The following is a 23246-nucleotide window of genomic DNA, read 5'->3' as shown; positions in this document are numbered from 1 at the left end:
ACACAGTTTTGTTGACTAAATAGTGGATGTCTACACAGTGCAATGCTCCTCCCGTCAATTTAACTCTCTTGCTGTGCCGACATAATAAAACCACCTGGATGAGAGGTGATGAAGTGAGAACAACGCGGTGTCAGTGTAGAAATTGCGTTGCTTATGTCACCCTAATTGGCCTCCAAGAGGTGTCCCACAATGCCAATCATGACTGCTCTGGTCACCACTTTGGCTGCAGGGCAGTGGAGTTCAGTTACACAGGCATGAATCCCTCCCCCTTTAAAGCCCTGGGAATTTTTGAAATTCCTCTTCCTGTTTGTTCAGCACCAGCTCACATAGCATCTTTCCAGCTGACCATGGCAACTCCCTGCAGCAAAAACGCTCCTGCCTGGAGTACATTGGAGTTGTTGGATCTGCTGGGTCTGTAGGGAGAAGAGGCTGTGTAGTCGCAGCTCCACTCCAGCCATAGGAACTTTGATACCTACAGGCAGATTGCTTGTGGCATAGAGCTGAAGGGGTACGAGAGGCACACAAGTGCCATGCCAAGATCAAGGAGCTGAGGCAGGCACATAGGCGCCGACTCCATGGGTGCTCTGGGGCTGGAACACCCACAGGGAAAAATTAGTGGGTGTGTTGCACACACTGGTAGCCAAGCTCCCCTCCCCCCCGCTGCCTCCTCCCCTGAGCATGCTGCGTCCCCGCTCCCCCGCCTACCTGCCAGCGCTTCCCGCCCGGCTGCTGCCAAACAACTGTTTGGCCGCTCCGGGAGGGGTGGGGAGGAGCAGGAACGTAGCATGCTCAGGGGAGGAGGCGGGGTTGGGGCAGGGATTTGGGGAAGGAGTCGGAATAGGGGCAGGGAGGGGGCGGGGATTTTGGGGAAGGGGGCGGACAAGGGCGGGGCCTCACGGAAGGGGTGGAGTCGGGGGCAGGGCCGAGTGCAGAGGGAGGTCGAGCACTCACCGGCGGGAGCAGAAGTCGGTGCCTATGAGGCATACCAGAAGGCAAGGGAGACTAATCGTCAGTCTGGTACATTGCCAAAGACATGCCACTTCTACAAGGAACTGCATGTAATCTTCGGCGACCCCACATCCACCACTGAGAGCCTCGTGGATACTTTTGGGGGGCTGGAGGCAGCAGCCAGTGGAGTGAAGGCAGAGGACAAAGTGGAGTTGGCGGAAGATCAGGGACAGGCAACAGGGTTGTCTGGTGGCATGGAGAGCCAGGAGCTGATTTTAACTCTGGTGCACCTGGTGCAAGGGAAGGGAGCTCCAATAAGTACTCATGCGTTGATACTGCAGGGAGAAATGAGGTAGAGCTATTTTTTTTCCAGGGTAGGAGAGGGATAGAAATAATCAACAGTAGGACTTCATACATCTGCCTCTCATTTCCCTGTCTAGCTAGACAGAGGGAGCCCTGCAGAAAAGATTGTTGCTGCACACTGGGAGTCCCAGGAATGCTCCATACTAATCTCTAGGAAACTTTCGTGGAGGTATTCAGCAATCCTCTGCCGAAGACTCCTTGTGACAGCTGCCTTGTTCTTTCCCCCTTGGAAGGAAACTTTGCCTCGCCAATAAGTAATTACATCTGCAGGGACCAAAGCAGCATGCAGGCTAGCAGCATATGGACCTGGTCTGCAGCTGCATGCATGCAGGAGCTGTACCCTTGCATCCTCAGTTACCCTCAAGAGCGAGATATCCGCTTCTATCACCCCTGCCTATGGAAAATTGCGCCAATATTCAGAATAGTGTCCCTTGGTGCTTAGCAGGGAATCATTATGAGACACCCCCACCCCATGCTTTGTCCTATCTTACCCCATCCCTCTCGTGCCCAACTCACCATGGCTACGGCTCTCACCGTGCTGTGTGCTTGCCAAGGGAAACTGAGAAAGTGGTTTATGTAATTTGTATGAATCAAGGCTGTGAGTGCATTCACAACAGTGCCTCTGTCATTTCTTTAGCTTCTGTAGATGTGGTCTTGAGAGTCTCCTCCTGCACACTGGCTGAGCAGCTCTGTCTGATGATGAGACAAATGAGGTGAAGTAGGGAAGACCTAGTCAGGGAGATGCTACAGTCATCTGATGGTGCTGAGAGCCTCTTTCCAAGCTCTCTGCTCGCTATCCATGATAAACTGAGAATGGATAGTCAGAAGAGGAAATGGGCAGGAGCAGATGATACAGCTGCTCAAGGACCACACTGACATAGTGAGGTCCCTAATTGCACTGCAGGAAGAACACATCTGTGCTCACCTCCCCCTGCAGCCCATTCAGAACTGCTTTCCATGCCCATCCCAAACTCCCCTCCCACATTCCTCACATGTTCCTGGTCCACCACAGTACCGCATGCACTTCACCGCTAGGGATATGTTTCCCAATGACAGCCCGACCTACACCCAGCTGTGAGAGCCTCATTAAAAAGTGCTCTTCATTGTCATGGAAGAATTGTTTTGTTGACCTAGCCGTGTCTACACCGTGGTTTTGGTCGGCTTAGCTACATCTCTCGGGAGTGAGTTTTTTCATACCTCTGTCAGTTGCTGTGTTATATTTTGACTTGTCAGACTGGTAGTTAGAAACAAACTATGATCCGCCACTTTGATGCTAATACTTTTTCTCTTGAGAAATGGTTGTGATAAGGTTTGTGAACAGTTAGTGATAACTTTCATACAATTTCATTTTGTTTGCTCAGTTTTCAGTCAACCTGTCGGCTAACTTCTGGGTTTTTCCTTTGTGTTCACTATTTTTGGTTCTCCCCTTAAGATAGGAAGTAAATGTTTTAAGTACAGTAAAAATATGCATGTTAACTTCCTGTAAAACAATACTTGTGACTCAAAGCATGCTATGTAGAAAGAGATTATCATTTAATGCTAACTGCCTTATTAAATCAGATTAAATAAATAAAAAACAAAACAAAACTTGTGTTTGGGAAGCCAGATAACCTTGAGCTTATTTTCATTATTAAGAACTTTAGCAAAACAAAACGAAGCTTTCTTAGTGACAATAGGCTAGTCCCTTTACCTGAATGAGATGTAACCTTCTCTTCCCTTTGCCAAGGATCTAGACAGTTTTAAAACAAACAAAGACCCTTCTCCATACTGCCCTTTATTCTGAGGTCTCCCTTTTCTTGTTCTTTTGATCCATCCCCTTACATTTCTTGTTGGCTAACTCATTCCTGCCCCCTTTTCCCTCAGCCTCCAAGCACACATTTGTATCTCCATTCTGAGGGAGGAGGGGGAACCTCTCAATCCCACCTATTTTTAAAATTTATATTCTACAATTTTTTTCCTTCCAAATTCTGGTGTTATCACATTGAATTAACTTTCTCTCCTGTTTCTCTCTTCAACTTTAGCCTTTATTTTCCCACTCCAAACTAGTTTATACTCTCTGCTCTAAAACAACTACCAACTTCTTAGTTAAACCAGAGGAGTACAGTGGAACCTCAGAGTTATGAATCCCTTGGGAATGGAGGTTATTTGTAACTCTGAAATGTTTGTAACTTTGAACAAAACATTGTGGTGGTGCTTTAAAAAACTTATAACTGAATATTGACTTAATACAGCTTTTTGAAACTTTACTATGCAGAAGAAAAATGCTGCTTTCCTTTTTTTTTTTTTTTTAGTAGTTGTACAGTATTTCAGGGTGGATTTGATTTAAATCAAATTGATTTAAATCATGATTTAAATCTCTAGTCAGGAATTTAATCATAGATTTCTACATAAAAGTGCTTTCTTGTTGGTTGTTATAACCTTGATACATATTCTTCATAACTCAGAGATAGATGTAGGTTTCATTTTTAGAAGATATACACTACACATTTTTAAGTGAATTTGAAAGATTTTCAGATTAGTTTTACAGCTATATAAGAAAATGAATGATTGTTTGGTTATTTCATTTACCAAAGGTAATTGAAGCTGATATTTATGAAGTCATTGGGAGGTGAACTATCTCCAATTCAACAGGTTAATCGTTAATATTTGGAGGATTTTCTTGCCATGCTGTATCAGGAGGAGAACATCACCAAACAGACATTTACATTGTTTTATTTAACTAAAACAACAACATTAAGTATTCTGGATTTTTTTCTTCAACAGCAAACATATAATATTTTAACAAAACAAGCATATGTCCCTCGCTTCTCACATTTATCTCCAGACTTCTTCTCCTTGTCCAGTTCTATTCTACCCCCAACTATCTTCTATTCATTAAACTTTTTGAAACTTTGCACTTTTTAGAGAGAGGTAAGAGATTGACTATGTGTACACAAATTTGCAGAGAGGCAATAGAGTTGAGGTCTGTTATTTCTCATCTCTATATATTATTTATTTATTTAAAAACATTTTTGCCATTAACAAGCATGTTACCTCTGGGGAGACAAATCATCAGTTTGAGAACTGCAAATCTAAGCATCTCTGATGGTATCTTCTAGATTGAGCACTGAGTCCCATTGGGTAAATAGAAAGATTAACCTAAATAATCTATACTGAAGCCCCTGGAACCCCGTAAGTTTGGGTCCCTAACCCATGAACTATTGGAACTCATTTACAAAACTTTTCTTAAACATTACATGAATATATTGTCTCATACTATAGAATTAGAATTTATAATCCCTATTCCATGATGAGATATCTTTGAGCTATAATGTATCTTAATTAAAACTACCTTTTAGATTGCTTTTTGAGGAAAAAACCTTTTTATCAAAGTCCGATTTAAATAAAATCAGATTTTTTTTCGTTTTGGATTTTCTTTAAAAAAAAAAAAAAAACACATTGATTTTATCCACTCTGCTGTATTTGCTCTCCCCTCTCTCCCCCCCCCCCCTTTTTTTTTTGGGTCTGTCTGCTGCTGCCTGATTTGTGTACTTCCAGTTCCAAGTGTGTGGCTGACTAGTCAGTTCATAACTCTGGTGTTCGTAACTCTGAGGTTCTGCTGTAATTCTCTTTCATCTCCCTGCTATATTCAACACCGTTTATCAGTTTCCTTTGGTTTCTCTTTTCTGTTAATTTAACTCTCACTTGGCTGATTAATTCTTCAGAATAATCTTTAATGCTATTAAAGTAGTATCTTTTTAATTGGGAGTCACTCTTAATGGGAGTAAAGGCCACTCACTGTGGTATTCCTGTTTAAGAAATTTTGCTGAAAGTGGTTGTCTCTGCTTGGGAATTATATGCATTTCACTGGTTCTTTATTTAAAAGCTTTAATAGCCAAACAGATATTGTACTTTTCTCATCTCTCCAGTTGTTGCAGTAAAAAAAAAAATTATTTTGGCAATCCTTGGAATTCCATACTGGAAAATATAGTCCTCAACTGGCATGATGGTTAACTAGGAGACTATGATTTATTGGAATACTTTCCTCTCAAATCTTACTTTCTGAAGAACTAGATCAGGGGTAGGCAACCTTTCAGAAGTGGTGTGCCGAGTCTTCATTTATTCACTCTAATTTAAGGTTTTGCGTGCCGGTAATACATTTTAACTTTTTGAGAAGGTCTCTTTCTATAAGTCTATATTATATAACTAAACTATTGTATGTAAAGTAAACAAGGTTTTCAAAATGTTTAAGAAGCGTCATTTAAAATTAAATTAAAATGCTGATTTTACGCCACCAGCCTGCTCAGCTCGCTGCCAGCCTGGGGTTCTGTTCACCTAGGCCGGCAGTGGGCTGAGTAGGGCCTGCGGCCCCTGACCCCAGACCTGGGGGTGGGTGTTTCAGGGGTCAGGGCAGAGGGCTGGGGTGTGTGGGGGGTGTAGGGCAGAAGGCTGAGTGTGTGTTGGGGTGGGGAGGGTTCAGGGCAGAAGGCTGAGTGTGTGTGGGGGGGTCAGGGCAGAGGGCTGGGGTGCTCCCAGCCCCCTGCCCTGAGCGGCTCAGGGCAGGGGGCTGGAAGGGATACGCCCTGTTCCACCCCCTTCCCCCAGGCTCCATCCCTACCTCTCTCTGCCTCCTCTACGGAGCTGTGTGCACATTGCCGCTCTTCCCCCTCCCCCTCGCTAGGGCCATCAGCTGATTGGCCAGGGACAGAGAGGCGACGGAGCAGGAAAGCACCACGCTGGGGGAAGAAGCGGGGGAGGGGGGAAGCTTGGCTGCCGCAGAACCAAGCTTCTGTCTCCTGACCCCGCAGGGGAGAGCGGTGGGCGGGGGGGCTGGGGGCCGGGACCATGGCAGGGAGCTGTGTGCCACTCAAAATCGGCTCGCGTGCCTTAGGTTGCCGACCCGTGAACTAGATTAATAAAGGTGAAGGAGAACCAAACATGGAATTCCTGTTGAGTAAAAAAAGATTTTAGTTAACCCACTAGTACAATTTGTGTGTTTTATTCTTAGCATAAAACTGTTACCAAGCCTAAGATTCCCACTTCTGTAAATTGAGCCACCTCATGCAACCCTCTAAGATGGTTTCTAGAATTGGAAATAATTTGTCTAAATTCTGTCTCCAAAAGGGGGCTTGTTCAAATGGAAATTTATATTTTGGTCTGCTAGATATCAGACAAGTTTGAAGACACAGCCTTGGAAAAACAATGCTCCTTTTGTTTTATTGTGGTAGTCTCTCTCTCCCCCCCCTCCCCCCCTTTTACTGAAGCCTCCCTGTATCTGGCAAACCTGCATATTTAAAATGAGTGAACTAAAATTCTCATTGTATTCTAAAATTGATAAAATTTTACTTACTGTGCTAAGCTAATATCTACTCCTTGAACTGGTCTTTTAGGGTTAGAAATAGGAATGCTGAAAAGACAAGTTGTACATGTCAACAAGCATGTGGACAAGGGGGTCCAGTGGATATAGTGTACTTAAATTTTCAGAAAGTCTTTGACAAGGTTCCTTACCAAAGGCTCTTAAGCAAAGTAAGCTGTCATGGGATAAAAGGGAATGTCCTCTCCTGGATTGGTAACTGGTTAAGAGATAGGAAACAAAGGGTAGGAATAAATGGTCAGTTTTCAGAATGGAGAGAGGTAAATAGTGGTATCCCCCACGGGTCTGTTCTGGGACCAATCCTATTCAATATATTCATAAATGATCTGGAAAAAGGGGTAAACAGTGAGGTGTCAAAATTTGCAGATGATACAAAATTGCTCAAGATAGTTAAGTCCCAGGCAGACTGCGAATAGGTTCAAAAGGATCTCTCAAAACTGGGTGACTGGGCAACAAAATGGCAGATGAAATTCAATGTTGATAAATGCAAAGTAATGCACATTGGAGAACATAATCCCAACTATACATGTAAAATGATGGCAGTCTAAATTGGCTGTTACCACTCAAGAAAGAGATCTTGGAGTCATTGTGGATAGTTCTCTGAAAACATCCACTCAATGTGCAGCAGCAGTCAAAAAAGCGAACAGAATGTTGGTAATCATTAAGAAAGGGATAGATAATAAGACAGAAAATATCATATTGCCTCTATATAAATCCATGGTACGTCCACCTCTTGAATACTTTATGCAGATGTGGTCGCCCCATCTCAAAAAAGCTATATTGAAATTGGAAAAGGTTCAGAAAAGGACAACACAAATTATTAGGGGTATGGAATGGCTGCCATATGAGGAGAGATGAATAAGACTGGGACTTTTCAGCTTTGAAGAGGGACGACTAAGGGGGAATATGATAGAGGTCTATAAAATCATGAGTGGTGTAGAGAAAGTAAATGAGGAAGTGTTATTTACTCCTTTTTCATAACACAAGAACTACGGGTCACCAAATGAAATTAATAGGCAGCAGGTTTAAAACAAACAAAAGGAAGTATATTTTCACACAACACACAGTGAACCTGTGGAACTCCTTGCCCCAGAGGATGTTGTGAAGGCCAAGACTATAACAGGGCTCAAAAAAGAATTAGATAAGTTCACGGAGGATAGGTCCATCAATGGCTGTTAGCTAAGATGGACAATGATGGTGTCCCTAGCCTCTGTTTGCCAGAAGCTGGGAATGGGCAATAGGGGCTGGATCACTTGGTGATTACCTGTTCTGTTCATTCCCTCTGGGGCACCTGGCATTGGCCACTGTCGGAAGACAGAATACTGGGCTAGGTGGACCTTTTGTCTGACCTAGTATGGCCGTTCTTATGCTGTAATTTTATTAAGGGAAGACATTAGCATTTATAAGTCAGGGTGTGGCCACACAGCAAAAGCAGTCAGTGGCACCTTTTATGTTTCTATTAGCATAGCGGTTCTCAAACTTTGGTAACCGGAGGACCCCAATTTTCATTTAAAATTTTGCTGCGGACCTCCAAGTCCTCTTCTCATCCCCTGGCCCCTTCCCCCAAGGCCCTACCCCCACTCCACCTCTTCCCACCCGCTCCACCCTTGCCCCTTCTCTTCCCCGCCTCTTTCCACTCCCTCCCTCGAGTGCCCCCATCTCTGCTTCTCCCCCTCCTTCCCCAGCATGCAGGATGCACTGGGAGGTAGGGGGAAGAGTGAAGGGAGGGAGGGGGAGGAGTTGATCAGTGGGGCCCACGGACTCCAGTTTGAGAGATGCTGTGTTAGCAGTTTTTTTTTGGGGGGGGGGTCTTTTTAGTAAAACTAGTTGAGTTGGTGAGTCTGAATATTCAACTGCTGCTTATATAAAAGGAGAAACTGGTTTTGTGATACTGACTTCGCCCAACAAAACAAGTTGGCAGAATTCTAGCTAAGACTTACCTGAAAGGGATAAGCAGTTAATTCTGAAGAATATCTTAATATGAGTCTGAGATCGGTAACTGAAGCTATGTCCTTAACTGACTTCTTGGATTTTGTTTTAAGACCTGTATGAAACATATGACCATTAAATAAAAACATGGCCACAGGTTACGTTAGTATTTAGAAGTTTCGGTCAATACAATATGATTTACTTTAGTCATTTGAAAGAATAAAATAGGATGAATTTTTGAAGTTTGGTGGTCAGTGATAAATATCTGAAGTCTTCTATGATATTATACATTCCAAAGTTAGAAAATTTTAATTCATTTCTTCCAGTAGCTTTAAAATAAGAACTCAATTTTTTTTAAATGCTGATTTAATGTTTACTTATTATTGTAGTGCCAAGGAGCCCTAGTCCTGGACCAAGACTCCATTGTGCAAATACAGAACAAAAAGATACCTGCCCCAAAGAGCTTGCAATCTTAAGTAATTCTTTAACAGTTTTTTCTTCTTCCTAATTTGTTGTCTTTAAAAAAAATCTGGCTTCCGGTTTTGCTTTTCCTTTTCTATTCCCTTTCACTTCTGTTTTTGTGTTCAATGTTGTAGCAAAGTGAAACTAGAATCAAGATTCCTGAAGCACTAGCAGGCACTGCTTCTGAGTTTGCAGTTCTAGGTGTTGTCCTGGCCAGCTTCATAGCAAAGTGGGGAGAAGCAAAAGAGGCTAGGAACCTAGGTTCTGAAGCACAGCTTTCCCACACTTCAGAGATTGTGAGTTTAGTAAGTGCCATTTAGCTGCTGGCTGACATCGCCACAAAATATGCTGCTCTTAAAGACCAGGAACACTCTGTGTACTAGCGTGAACTTGCAGTACCTCATGTAATCACCAGTGGATTAACATTTATCCTGTGATAATTTTTTCTAAAATACATATGCAATTGGTAATTTATTCTGGGAAACTCCGGTACTGTCTTTGTCACCTTTTTGTGGTGGTCCCGGAGTGTCATGCCTCTGCCAATAGGGTTGTAGCCTTATCCAGGAGACCTACTGAAAAGAGGCCTGTGTCATGGAATAGATGTGCATGCTTTTAGAAGTTTGCAGTCTTTAGACAGTGATAGAAATGGCTACCTCATCTTAAACTTTCTGGCTAACTTCAAAATGGTACAGTATATGGTGATTTGTTTCTGATGTGAGGAGATCATTAGAGCCTCTGAATCTGTATTGTTACCTAATATTATCCTGCTCAAACATAATCTTACAGGTGAAGGTGCTCATAAAAGCTGTAATTATTAAGGGTACATGCCATGGAGGGCATTCTTGACTTAATCCTGTATGGGATGCAGCTAACAATGATGAGTGGAATTCACAATTGAATACATGACTTGCATCTATGGTGGCTTCTTTTAGCTTATTAGCTTCAGTTTTCAAATTTGTCTATTAGTGCTAGAATAGGATAGGTTGAGTACCAAGACAAAAATTTGGCAATGAAATGCAGGAAAAACAATGACCTATAAAATGTATGTGGAGGATTCAGAATTAAAGGACAACAACCAGAAGAGCATTTTCTGAATCTTATGTAAGTGATAGAACTGCAAGTATACACATGTACTAATGATGGTGCAGACTCCTAGTGTAATATCTCTGGATCTACTTTCTTGGTTGAGGGCTTCTCACGTGTCTGAAGGTGTGTGGTGGGGGCTCCGTTGAATGCTTCCTCTAGTCTATGTCCAAGAGCAACAAGAAATCATAATCACCTGGAAGATGAGGGGACAGGGTGAGACGTTCTGAAGGAAATGATACCGGTGACCCATATGCCTTGTCCAACATGTACTTGATGATTGTGAGTGAATGTTTCACTTCAAGATAATTCCTCATTTAAAAAAAAAAAAAAAACTAACCTCAGATTCAAGTGATGGGTCAATAGATTATAAGAACTGTCAAATCAATGTAGTAAAAGTCTACTCCTGCAATTTCCAGTTCTTCTTTGAGTGCTTGTTCATGTCAATTCGTATCAGGTGTGTGCGCGCGCACATGCACAGTAGCCGGAAGATTTTTCCCCTAGCAGCAACCGTAGGGTTGGGCTGGGCGCCTCCTGGCGTCATGCCTTCATGGCGCCCAATATAGAGCCCTCCCGACCCTATACCCCCTCAGTTCCTTCTTACTGCCAGTGATGGTAGCTGGAACTTCCCCTTTCTCTTCTCTTGCTTCGGCAAATGGATTAGCAGTGCTTTATAGGCTGTACATAGTTAATTTCCGTTAATTAGTATAGTTTAGTAGTTCTTTATAAGTTTCAGTTACGGGGGGGTTCTCCTCCCCATTTCCTCCCCCCATTTGTTACTGGGGCATGCCACGATCCCCAGGCTTTTAGACTTGCCAGATTTGCGCGAAGCGCATGCCAAAAAGTGTCCCCCACACCAACTGCTTACGGTGCCTGGGTGAGGGTCACCAGAAGGACTGCTGCAAGATCTGTCAGGAATTCTGCCTGAGAACCATTAAGGAGAGGGAGCAGCGTCTCAAAATTCTCCTTATGGAGGCAGCTCTCCGACCTCAGTCCGCTGGGGATCCTGCTCCCAGCATGTTGTCTTTGGTGCAAAGCACTCCGGCGCCATCTTCGAAGGACCCAGCGCCAAAGAAAGATGCTGGCAAGGAAGCTCGGCACCATCATGGAGCCTCTCGGGGACATTGCAGCCTTCAGCACTGGTCCCAATCGCCGGCGCAGAAGAGAAAGAGGTTGGAGAGAGGCCCATCTCCCTCAGCAAGACCCAGGGACCAGCCACCAGTGGCACCTCAGTCGGGCCACAACTTGGGGACTCAAAGTGGGGCCACGTTGACTCCTGCCCAGGCGAGGCAGTCAAGTCCGTATCCGTCTCGCTCACTGCACCTATCGGAGCATCTACTGCTCCCATCCACCCCAGAGGCTTTTGAGGCAGCGCAGGACCTATTGAGGCTCATGGCCCCATTCTCGCCGCCGAGACAGGAGAGTGTCCCGGCACCGCAGGTTCCATCCTTCCATCCATCCACCAGGAGCTGTTGAAGAGGGTTGCATCCAACCTTGGCCTGCAGGTGGAGGATTTGGAGGAGCAAGCGGACTCTCTGTTCGATGTCCTCTCCTCCACAGCCCCTGCTAGCATGGCCCTTCCCCTTCACGAAGGGGTATTGAAGATATCCAGCACATTGTGGCAAACTCCCTCCTCTCTGCCTCCCATTTCCAAAGGGCAGAGCATGAGTACTTTGCCCCAACCTAAGGGGCATGAATACTTTTACTCCCATCCTGCCCCAAATTCCCTGGTGGTCAAGACAATTAATCACAGGGAACGCCAGGGGCAACCCAGAGCTACCCCCAAAAATAAAGACGTCAGGAGATCGGACTTGCTCGGATGGAAAATTTATTCCTTGTCTAGCTTACAGTTGAGGGTGGCCAACCACCAGGCCCTCCTTCGCTGCTACGACTTTAATATGTGGCAGACTGCGGCCAAGTTTGAGAATGCCCTCCCGGAAGGTTCCCGTAAAGATTTCCAGGCGATCCTCGACGAGGGCACTGCCGCTGCCAGGGCGGCCCTTCAAGCGCCATCTAATGCAGCAGACTCCGCTGTCTGCACCATGGCGTCCGCCATCTCCATGCAGTGAGCGTCCTGGCTGCTCCTATCTGGGTTGTCCTCCAAGGCTCAGCAGTCAATTCAGGACCTCCCCTTCAATGGCCAGGCCCCATTTGCAGAGCAGACGGACAACAAATTATATGGGCTGAAGGTCTCCCGAACCACCCTAAAAACCCCGGGGCTTTACGTTCTGGACCCAGCACATAAGCGGTTCAAACTGCAACTTCCCCGGGGCAAGGGAGCCAGCCCCAACAGGACCTGCTGCACCAAAAAGCCCAAGGGCTATAGACGGCACATGAGCCACTTGCCCCCACCCTCTGCCCAGTCGTGTGTGACCCACTCCAAACAAGGAGCTAAAAAGTCATTTTGAGGGTATGCCCAAGGGCGACCTACCAGTCTATTTCCTGGATCCGATTTTTCCCAATTTTTTTTCAACTGCCTTTCCTTTTTCCTCCCAGCGTGGTCGTAATAACTTCGGACCTCTGGATCCTCAGTATGGTGGCGCACAGCTACGCCCTCTAATTTATTTCTACCACCACCCCCGTCCCTCTTCAGGGACCCTTCTCACGAGAGTCTTCTCGAGCAGGAGGTTCAGGGGCTCTTACAGCTGCGGGCGGTGGAGGTCTCGCCTCCTTATCGAAACAAGGGTTTCTATTCCCGGTATTTTCTGATCCAAAAGGCTGCGAGTGGGCTGCGTCTCATCCTGGACCTGCAAGACCTCAACAGATACCTAAGGAAGCTAAAGTTTTGCATCATCTCCCTGGCCTCCATTATCCCCTCCCTGGATCCAGGAGACTGGTATGCTGCCCTCGACCTGAAAGACTCATACTTTCACGTAGCGATCTTCCCAGGATACAGACGTTTCCTCCGTTTTATGGTTCGGTCCACTACCAGTTTGCGGTCCTTCCATTTGGCCTGGCTACAGTACCAAGGGTGTTTACCAAGTGGATGGTGGTAGTTGCGGCCTACCTCAGGTGTCGGGGTATCCAGATTTACCCATACATCGGTGGCTGGCTGGTCAAAGGCAACTCCAAGGCTCGGGTCCAATGCTCCTTGGGATTACTGTTCAACCACAAAAAGTTCACGTTAGTTCCAGTTCAAAGGATAGAATTCATCAGGGCTGTGCTCGACTCGACACGGGCGAGAGCGTTCCTGCCGTTGGACAGGTTTCAGGCCCTGACGGACCTCATTGTGGAAGTGTCTGTTTTCTGATAACGGCCAGGGTGTGCCTGCGCCTGCTAGCCCACATGGCAGTTTGCACATACATGGTCTGCCATGCCAGGCTCCGCGTGCAGCCGCTGCAGCAATGGTTGGTGTTGACCTGTTCCCAATCCAGGGACCACCTGGAAAAGATCGTAACTATTCCTCCGGCGGTTCTCATCTTGCTGCAGTGGTGGACCGATCGTGAGAAGGTCCTGGAAGGAGTCCCGTTCGACAGTCCTGTTCCATCTGTTGAGCTAGTGTCGGATGTTTTGGACCTTGGGGGGTGCACCTCGGACATCTCCAGACCTAGGGGATGTGGACCCTGGAGGAGACAACGTTACACATAAATGTCAAGGAGCTCAGAGCGGTCCGGCTGGCCTGCGAGGGCTTCCTGCTGCACCTGTCGGGCAAAGAGGTGGGAGTCCTGACAGACAATATGGCCTCGATGTTCTACATCAACAGGCCTCGCCAGCACTGGTTCGGCACGCTCGTGAACATGGTGGTGGCCACTCCGACCTCTTCCTTTCTGTCCAGACCTGCTGTCACAGGATTACGGTTGGCTCCTACACGCCAACCTTGAGTCTCTACACCTCTCGTCGTGGATGCGCCATGGTTGAACCCAGAGGAGCGTACCTGCTCGGAGGAGGTCCAGCAGGTCCTCCTGGGAAGTAGGAAACCATCCATAAGACTAACTTACCTGGCCAAGTGGACAAGGTTTTCCTGCTGGGCGTTGGAGCGCGGCATTTCTCCCTCGCATTCTTCAGTGCGGTCCATCTTGGACTACTTACTGCAGCTCAGGAACTAGGGTCTGGCGCACTCTTCCATCAGAGTGCACCTTGCGGCCATCTCCACATTCCACCAGCCAATCCAAGGTCAGATGGTCTTTTCCCATGACCTGACTGTCAGGTTCCTGAGGGGCCTCAAGAGCCTTTACCTGCAGGTACTGGCCCCTGTCCCACAGTGGGACCTTAACCTGGTCCTCTCCAGGCTCACCGGCTCACCTTTCAAGCCGCTGGGCTCCTGCTCCCTTTCCTACTTGTCCTGGAAGATTGCTTTCCTGGTGACGTCGGCGAGACGAGTCTCAGGGATTAAGGCCTTGACCTCGGAACCGCCTTACACAGTGTTTTATAAGGACAAGGTCCAGCTGTGGTCCCACCCAGCCTTCCTACCAAAGGCAGTATCTTCCTTATACATGAGCCAGTACGTATTCCTGCCAGTGTTCTGTCCGAAGCCGCACAAAACTGCTGAGGAGAGGCGTCTACACGCGTCTGGAGGGTCTTGGCATTTTACTTGGAGCGTACCAAGCCTTTCCGTAAATCGACCCAGCTCTTCATCGCTACGGTGGATAGGATGAAGGCCTCCTGGTTCCTCGCAGAGGATTTCCAACAGGATCACCTCTTGCATAAAGACCTGTTATAAGCTAGCAAATGTCCCACCGCTACCGATCGTCAGGGCCTATTCGACTAGAGCGCAAGCATCTTCGGTGTCCTTTCTGGCGCACATCCCAATCCAGGACATCTGTAGAGCCGTGACATGGTCCTCGGTCCACACATTCACGTCTCATTATGCCATCACTCAGCAGGCCAGAGATGACATTGGGTTCGGCAGAACTGTATGACAATCTACGCAGCCGTGAACTCCTACCCGCCTCCATAGGAACTTCTGGGAGTCTCCTGATGTGGAATGGACATGAGCAAGCACTCGAAGAAAAGACAGTTACCTGTTCCATAACTGGTGTTCTTAGAGATGTGTTGCTCATGTCCATTCCATGACCCGCTCTCCTTCCCCACTGTTGGAGTTTCCGGTAAGAAGGAACTGAGGGTGGGGGGAATTAGCGGCGCCCCTTACACTGCACCATGCGGGTGCCACTGCAGAGGGCACCAGAGCCTCTCCCCTACAGATACTGCTGAGGGAAAAACTTCTGGCATCGGTGCATATGGTGAGCACACACACCTAATGTGGAATGGACATGAGCAACATATTTTGAAAAACACCAATTACGGAACAGGTAACTGTCTTGGTGTTTTTTTTTGTTTTTTTTTTCCCCCCTCTCCAGCATTATCTTGGTGGAAAGTGATAGTTGGTGTGCATATTATCCTATTTGGAACAGCAGTACTGGATATTGGAATTCTTCATGTCTCACAATTCGTGGACACCTCAGAAATTGTGTTGTCTGTCTCTACATTGGCCTTGAGTGGAACCCATTTGCCACATGATGATTTAATGCTGGAAATATCTAGCAGCTTGGGTTAGTAGAACTGTTACAAAGAAAAGATGAGTGGATGATGGAATCAGTTGTAAGGCTACACAAGACAATGTAAAATTGAGGTTGGGATTTTAGTTGTCTAAACTTGATTTCTTAGAAAAACTGCCTTTGCTCAGCCCATTCTAATGCTCATTAGGAAAGTGTTAGTGGAATCGCACGTAGTTTCTAAATTTAGTTTTTAATTGAACAAAATATGGCGGGTGACTTTAGACGCAGGTGTGAACACGAGGATAGCAGAAGCTGAAATAATACTTAATTTTGCATTTGCCTATTGAGGCCATATTCTAGAGGAGAATACTATGGCACTAGAACACAATGAAGTAATCTAATTTTTGTGGTACATTAGTTGACCCATAGCTACTTACCAACATTACTGTTCATAGCACAAGCAGGTGGTTTACTCGTGTGGCCCAAATGAAACACCCACACCCACACACTGCTGTAATGGAGACTTTTCTTAACCTCTAGGAAGGTGATTAAAGAAATTTAGAAAACTCTGACTGATGAAAATAGCTTCCTTATTTATTTGAACCTCTGTGGATTGTCTTGTATAATCAACGTTTTGTTCAATATTTGGATTGTGTGAGAATGATGCATGCTGCGAGATGAACAAATTTAGAATTGATCAGATGCTTATGATTTTTTTTGTTTTTTAAATTTAAAAACTAAAGGCCCTGGTCCTGCATTCATGTCAGCTGAGAGAGACTCAATTGCAGGTTTGGAACCTGTGTTTTTAAATGGTGCTATAATGACCCAATATATTGACTAATAAAGGGCATTCAGCACAGAATTCAGCCTATTCTGTCTTAATTTATTTTGTTAATAGGCAAAATCTGTTCTTTGAAGTTCCATGTCTCATGGCTAGACTCCGTTGGGTGTTTGGCACAGAGAAAGCTAATGCTGTGCAGCAGCTCTTGCACCCAAGGAATTTTGGAAGATATCTTAAAGTTGTTTTGGTGTCACAATCCCTGGGTTTGGTTTTTAGATTTGCATCTCGTGCCTGCACCTGGAAATCTCCTGGGAAATAATCAAGACAAGGATGGCTGCAGAATGAGTAACTTTATAGCCAAGAAGATTGGGTTTCACAAAGTACTTAGTAATTAGCAAAAGGTAAAGGATGGGAGGCCAGGAATTTGGATTAGAGGTTAAGCAGTATGTACAACATAGATGAAATGAGCATATTAAAAAATATTTTAACACATACTGCAGCAGCTTGGTGTGATTACCACTGTCATGCAATGGAGTAAGATTCCTCTGCATGCTTGCTGAAAGATTCAGTGCAAAGTCATTTTTTACTGTCTCCAGATAAGGCTGATGAGTTATAGTAAAACAAAATGCATGAGAGTTCAGAGAATATAGTCTTTGGACTGTGTGGTGATAGTGTCTCACTCTCTGCAGGCGTACCCTCAGCTAGGTTTCCCCAGCCATAGACTGGAGCAGTTCTTTGGGCTCAGCTAGGTTTCTCCAGCCATAGACTGGAGCAGTTCTTTTGTGAATGATGGTCCCTAAATTTCGCTGAGGGTTGTACACGTGCACCATGCATCCAGAGCTTGAGAATTTGAAAGTAGCAGAGTGAGTTGGTCCACACATGTGCCCTTGCTCTGCCTCATGGTTTCATCCAAGGATAAATGGCAGAGCAGACCAACTGCACCCTCAGTTACTTCTCACTGCCATGTAGTCCGAGTTGGAGCTGCTAGTGTCCTCTTGTTTCTGACGGACTTTGAGGAAAAATCCACCACCTGTTTTTAGAGTTGTACATAGTTCTTTTTGTTGTTTTTATTGTAGTTTTAGTGTTTAGTAATAGTTTTAGAAATTAAGAGACTTTGGGAACTCTGTTTCCTCAGGTCCTCCCCCCCAGCACCCATGCCTGGGTACTGGATTATGCCAAAGACGCCTGGGTTCAAGATCTGTGCCTCCTGACCACGTTCATTCTCAGTCAGTTATGAGCACCAGTGCTGTCCTTACTGCTTGGGAGAAGCCCACATTTTATCCAGGTGCAGTATCTGCCTCTCCTTCCCAAGCTGTACCCGGGAAGTTCAGGCTCTCCGCCTCAAGAAGCACCTCATGGAGGTCGCCATGAGGCCGCAGTCAGAGTGAGGCTGGGGAACCTTCCATACATTGGCCTGAGAAACCCAGGACTATGCCTCTGATCACAGAGATGGAGTCCAGTTTCACCGGTACCAGTACCGTGGATCCCATGCCAGGGTCTAGTCATGAGACAAGGAGCACGCGCATAAACGTGCCAGTAAGTCTTTCTCCAAGCCGAAGAAGAACAATGCATCTTCCACGAGTTCGAGCTATGGACAAGCGGCACGTTCCAAGGCTCACAAGCACAAGAAGTCTTACAGACTGGTGGATCCACTGTTCACTGAGCCTTGTATGTCTTCCAAGTTGTCACCCCCTAAGTCATGGGAACCATTGGTTCCAAAGTAGCCCACTGGTTCTGGCTACGGAGCGTGTGCTGCTAACACGGGGGAGGTTGGAGTCTGTGCTCAGGCCCCGTAAACTTTTTTGCTCGGGGGAAATGAGATCCCCACGTTCTCCTACCCTGGGCTTGCCTCACTTGAGTCGGGCTTCCACCCACTCTCCTGCGTTCTTATGGTTCTGACAGCACTGTCATTGGAACTGGGCTCTGACTTAGCATCATTGGAGGACTTAGAGCGCAGGGGCTGTTTCTGCCCTACCACTGATCTGACTACCCTACTATTCCGCCAGCTCAGTGACAGTACCCTCCCTTTTCCCCAACACAGGTGCCACTGGTATCCCACTCCGTGGAGCCCTCCACAGCATCTGCCGGATCAGTCCTGTTGGCTGTACTGGGGGTCCTGGCCTCAATATCCAGCTTCGGAGCCTTCCTGTTCAGCAAGAGAGGATTCATCCCTCTCCCCGCTTCGGGCATCCCCGAGTAGGCATTCGCAACCAGTTTTGGAGGATGAGCCGCTTAGTCCAGCTCTGGTACCACCAGAACAGACACTGCTGTGTCTTTGGCTCCCCCCTCACTATTGGATGACTTTTCTCAGTTCCAGGACCTCTTAAGCAAGGTGGCTGAGGACCTCCATGTTCCACTGGAGGAAATACAGGACAAACAGCATCAGGTTCTTGACATACTGCATGCTTCGGTACTGACCAGTGTTGCTCTACCAATCAATGATGTCATTCTTCAACTGGCTCAAACTGTTTTGGCACACCCCAGCCACTTGCACATCCACTCCAAGGGGGCAGAGAAGAGGTACTATGTACCAGCGAAGGAGTCTGAGTTTCTGTTCTCTCACCCCACACCTAATTCCCTCATGATACAGACAGTGACAGAGGGGGCCAGGCAGAAACACCTACTCTCCACCCCGGCGGACAAGCAGGGGAAGCAACTGGATTTTCTGGGGCACAAGATTTTCTTGTGGGCAAGTCTCCAGTTTAGGATTTCCAACTACCAGGCATTATTGGCTAAATACGACTTTCTCAGTTACAGCAAATTGGAGGACTTTACAGACAAGCTTTCCCAGCAAGATTGTGCCAGTTTTCAGGCTATCTTGGAGAGCAAGCTGGTCGGGGAAACTTCTTCATACTCAATGGCCACGAGAATTGTCATGTGGAGGAAATCATGGCTGCATTCATCTAATTTCCACAAGGAGGTACAGAATACCATAGTGGACCTCCCATTTGATGAATCTCATCTATTCAATGAGAAGACCGACATTTCCCTCCACTCTCTCAAAGATTCCAGAGCCACTCCATGATCTCTGGGTATCTACACACCTGCATCCAAAGGAAAATTCTCCTGTCCGCCACCTGAATAACAGTTCAGAACTCCACACTCCTTCCAACAACCCTACAAACCTCCTCGCAAGCGGCAGAAGACTCACTGATCCTGTCCTCCGGTATGTCGTCACAACCTTCAGCATCACATGCTCAATCCTCTCAGAAGCGATATTTCCAAGCATACTTAAACTTCCCCCAAAACTCCTACATACTTCAATACTCCAGCAAAACCATAAAAATTAATCTTGTTGCATTTTCAAGTTGAGAAACAGTTGTTTTAGAACTGGTATTTAACTACGAAGTATTCTTACTATAAAACTGCTCATTCTTAATTTGAAAGATGACACATCAAGATTTATAAAGCCATAACTTTTCAGTCTTTTCTCAAACAACTTTTCTTATTGGGAAAAATCTGATTGTAGTATAATTGTATCAACTGTGTTTTGGGGGGGGTGGGGGTTGTGTTTGTTTGTTGTATTTCTCTCCTATAATGCTGTTTCATCAGAAGCTGATTTTGTCACTTCTCTTTAAAGGTGATTGAGGGGAAAAGCGTGTTTGGATAATAGTCTAGTTTTTGCACACAGTTAACTTCCTTACTTGAGGTAGTTAAGATTCAGCAGGTAATTATGAAACTATTTTGATATGTTAGTCATTTAAACTACTTCATTTGTGGCCCTACCAAATTCGTGGTCCATTTTGATCAATTTCAAGGCCAGAGGGTTTTAAAATTGGTCAATTTCATGTTTTCAAATGTTTACATCTGAAATTTCAAGGTGTTGTAACCGTGGAGGTCCCAACCCAAAAGGTACCCAGAGGTGGGTCTGATCCCTCCCACCCCCAAGAGCAGCCATGCAGGGGAAGGACAAGTCCTATCCCTCCCCAGCCCGGCTGGGATTCGCAGCTAGGAGCCCCCAGCTGGGGTGCTCCCAGCAGCAAGGGGGAGATCAGATTTCAGAGTCTGGGACACATTTTTCATGGCCATGAAATTGATAGGGCCCTACATATATAGTAGGAAAGGGATTAGAAATTGTTCTCGAGTTAAATGAATGAAGATTAAATGCACAAATCTGTTGCATATTGAACATATATATTCTTAATGTTTAGTCTCCTTTCTTTTTTTAATCATTCTTAAATTGATGGAATTTTTTGTTGTCATTAGTCTGAGGTGATGTAACGTAATGGGTAGCAGTGATTCTGAAGTTTAGTCAGAAGGGCTGGCACAAAAAATGCTTCAAACTCAGTAATATTGTTGATGACCCAGGTAGTCAAGTAAGGACACAGCAAACCAGCTGATTGCCCATGTCAGTTTTGTCATTCAATACGATAAGATAATGGCGTTGTGTTCTGATTGAATTGTCTTATTCTTGAGCATACTTTTATGGCCTAGTTCATTGTCATGTCTTTACCCAAGTGTATGGTGATTTATAGCTGCACAGTTTTATTTGCAGATTATAACCTGAAGTGAAATATTGGCGCTTAATTTTGATTTATCATAAGGAATTGGATGTACCACTAAACAATAGAAATTAGGCTGCCATTATTCAGAAAAAATGAAATCTGTATGTTTTAAAACCCAGACAAGTACTTGATTACTATAAAAAGTTACGTAACATCTTGAGTTGTGCGTTCTGTTTACTACACTAATGTTCCACCTTATAAGGCACTTCAGCAGTTTCCTCATCTCCTGCTGTTGACTCCAATATTAAGGCCCACAAAGACAGCAATCAACCAGAAACATTAACAAACTACAATATAAATGAATGGGTGGTTTTCCAATAAAATTGGATGAACAAAGCTTAATTTACTGGCACAGACAGTTCATTAGCTTGGCAAGAGTATTCAGGCTAAAGAACTTTTTTGCGAAAACTATTTTTTTTTTTAAAGCGAGGTGAATAAGACCATCGAGAAATGAAAATAACAAATAACATTTGCTCTTTGTATTACTTGCTTAACAAACAGATGGATTTTCTTTTGTTGCTAAGGTGACTTCCTTTTAGTATGTAAATAATCTCTCACTAGTGCTATATTCATGATAATGTGTACAGTATTTAAGTGTTTGGCATAATTAACTATTAAATGCCATACTTTTGTTATGGGAAAGAGTTAAAAAGCCATAACCTTTCTAATTCAAATCAGTTGCATAGTATGGAATAGAAAGGAAGTTGCAGTTTAGTAAAATACATTCTACTTTAAGAAAAATGAGTTCACTTTAGGAAACACAATGTGCACTAGGAAAAAAAGAAAACCAGGCGTTTTAGTGTCAAGTGTGAAGTAAGCTCCTTAGGGCCAGGCAAGGACCTTAGTATTTACCTGTAAAGTATTCTATATACCTGTAATACTCTGATGTAAGTTTTTAAGGTATTGAATGAGGGGATAAGAGTACACACTCTGTGTCTGGTGTTAGGATAGAGTTCTCAAAAGTAGAGCCATAGTAGTGGATATTATTTTCATTTTGCATCATAAGCCGTCTGTATATATTGTTGCACTGACTCTTAGTATTTGACATAGGGTGGTACAGTTAACTGCTGGCTGCCAAGTTAAGACCGTTTTTATTTCTGGTTTTAGACCTGTTTTTATTGAAATTTGTTTTGAGTATGTTCACCTATTTTTATTCACTTTTATTAAATAGATGTCTGATTTGTTTGTTTATGAAAGGTTCTAGACTGACTGGACACTCCCTTTTAAAATAAAGACGATTCTTCAGAAGGATAGGTGGAGGCTCAGTGCCACTCCCATATATTGCCTACTGACTTTCCTGCTCTTTCTCGAAAGCCCCTCCCTGGTCCCTACTGGCTGCTTTTTTCCTCCCCTCAGTGCCTGCTTCTTGTGGCACAGTGCGTAGACTTGCAAGTCTTTATTTTCAAGGCAAAAATGCAGGGCTTGTAAATGTTTTCATATTGCTACTCTCTAATCTTGTTCCCTTACATAGGTCCCTGTTTTGTTCTGCAGTGCTAGTGTTCAGATAAAAGATTAGCATTCATTGAACTGCAGAGTCAGTTGAATGTGACCCATATGCACGGTACAGTACATGTACTGTACTCCATAGCTAGGCATTCCTGATTAATGGTAATATATATGGGTATAATTAGAACAGAAATAAATGGTGGAATACTAACAAAACATGAGGTATTATCAGAAGCTAATAAATCAACATTTGATTATAGCAAAATTAAAACTGGGCATTAGACCAGCATCACTCACTACTGCTCATTGAACAAGTGAGAACCTACATACCAAATGTTTGTACATTTTCTCTTAAACTTAATTATAATTCCAAGGGTTGGAAACGTGTGGAATTTCATCCTTTTGTTCAACTCCACAGACCTTACACTTCTCTAAACATTTTCATTGCATCTCTGATCAAAGCTTGATGATTTAAAAGAAATTTAAATACAGTTTGTAACATATTCCTAACATTACAGGCACAAAGAATAAACAATGAAATTATTTTAAAAATTAAATTAAAATCTCCTTTTGGGGCCTAATCCTGCAAAGTGGGAATCAAGGAAATTCAGAACCTCTTTGAAAAAGTAGTACTGCTATGTTCATTTGGTACTCAAATTCTTATTGAAATAACTCAAGAAAATAGGAAGTGACACACTTAGGTTTTCTCTGTAATAAGGTAAAACCAAATGGGGATTGTCTAGCCATCTATTTGATCTGTTAGGATTCTCTGAAATTCAGTGTTTGAATTTGAGTGGAAGGAAGGGTTTGCTAAACACAATATTTAAAGTTGGATGCGATTTCTTTCTGTATTTTTCACTTTGGTTCTGAAAAGGCAAACTTCTGTGTTGGGGAAAGTGCAGTTAACATAAGCAAAAATTGCCCAGATGCTAGATGCACAA

The 23246-nt window shown here is 44.6% G+C and overlaps 1 protein-coding gene across 2 annotated transcripts in view; it reads left to right on the top strand.

Annotated features, from left to right (window-relative positions):
- TJP1 (tight junction protein 1) overlaps window positions 1–23246 on the top strand; it is a 325424-nt gene that overhangs the window by 201301 nt on the left and 100877 nt on the right. The gene's annotated exons all lie outside the window — the stretch shown is intronic.

Source organism: Emys orbicularis, chromosome 10, assembly GCF_028017835.1.
Source record: "Emys orbicularis isolate rEmyOrb1 chromosome 10, rEmyOrb1.hap1, whole genome shotgun sequence".
Lineage (NCBI taxonomy): Eukaryota > Metazoa > Chordata > Testudines > Emydidae > Emys > Emys orbicularis.
The sequence above is the reverse complement of the archived record's forward strand: the minus strand, read 5'-3'. Positions and strand labels throughout refer to the sequence as shown.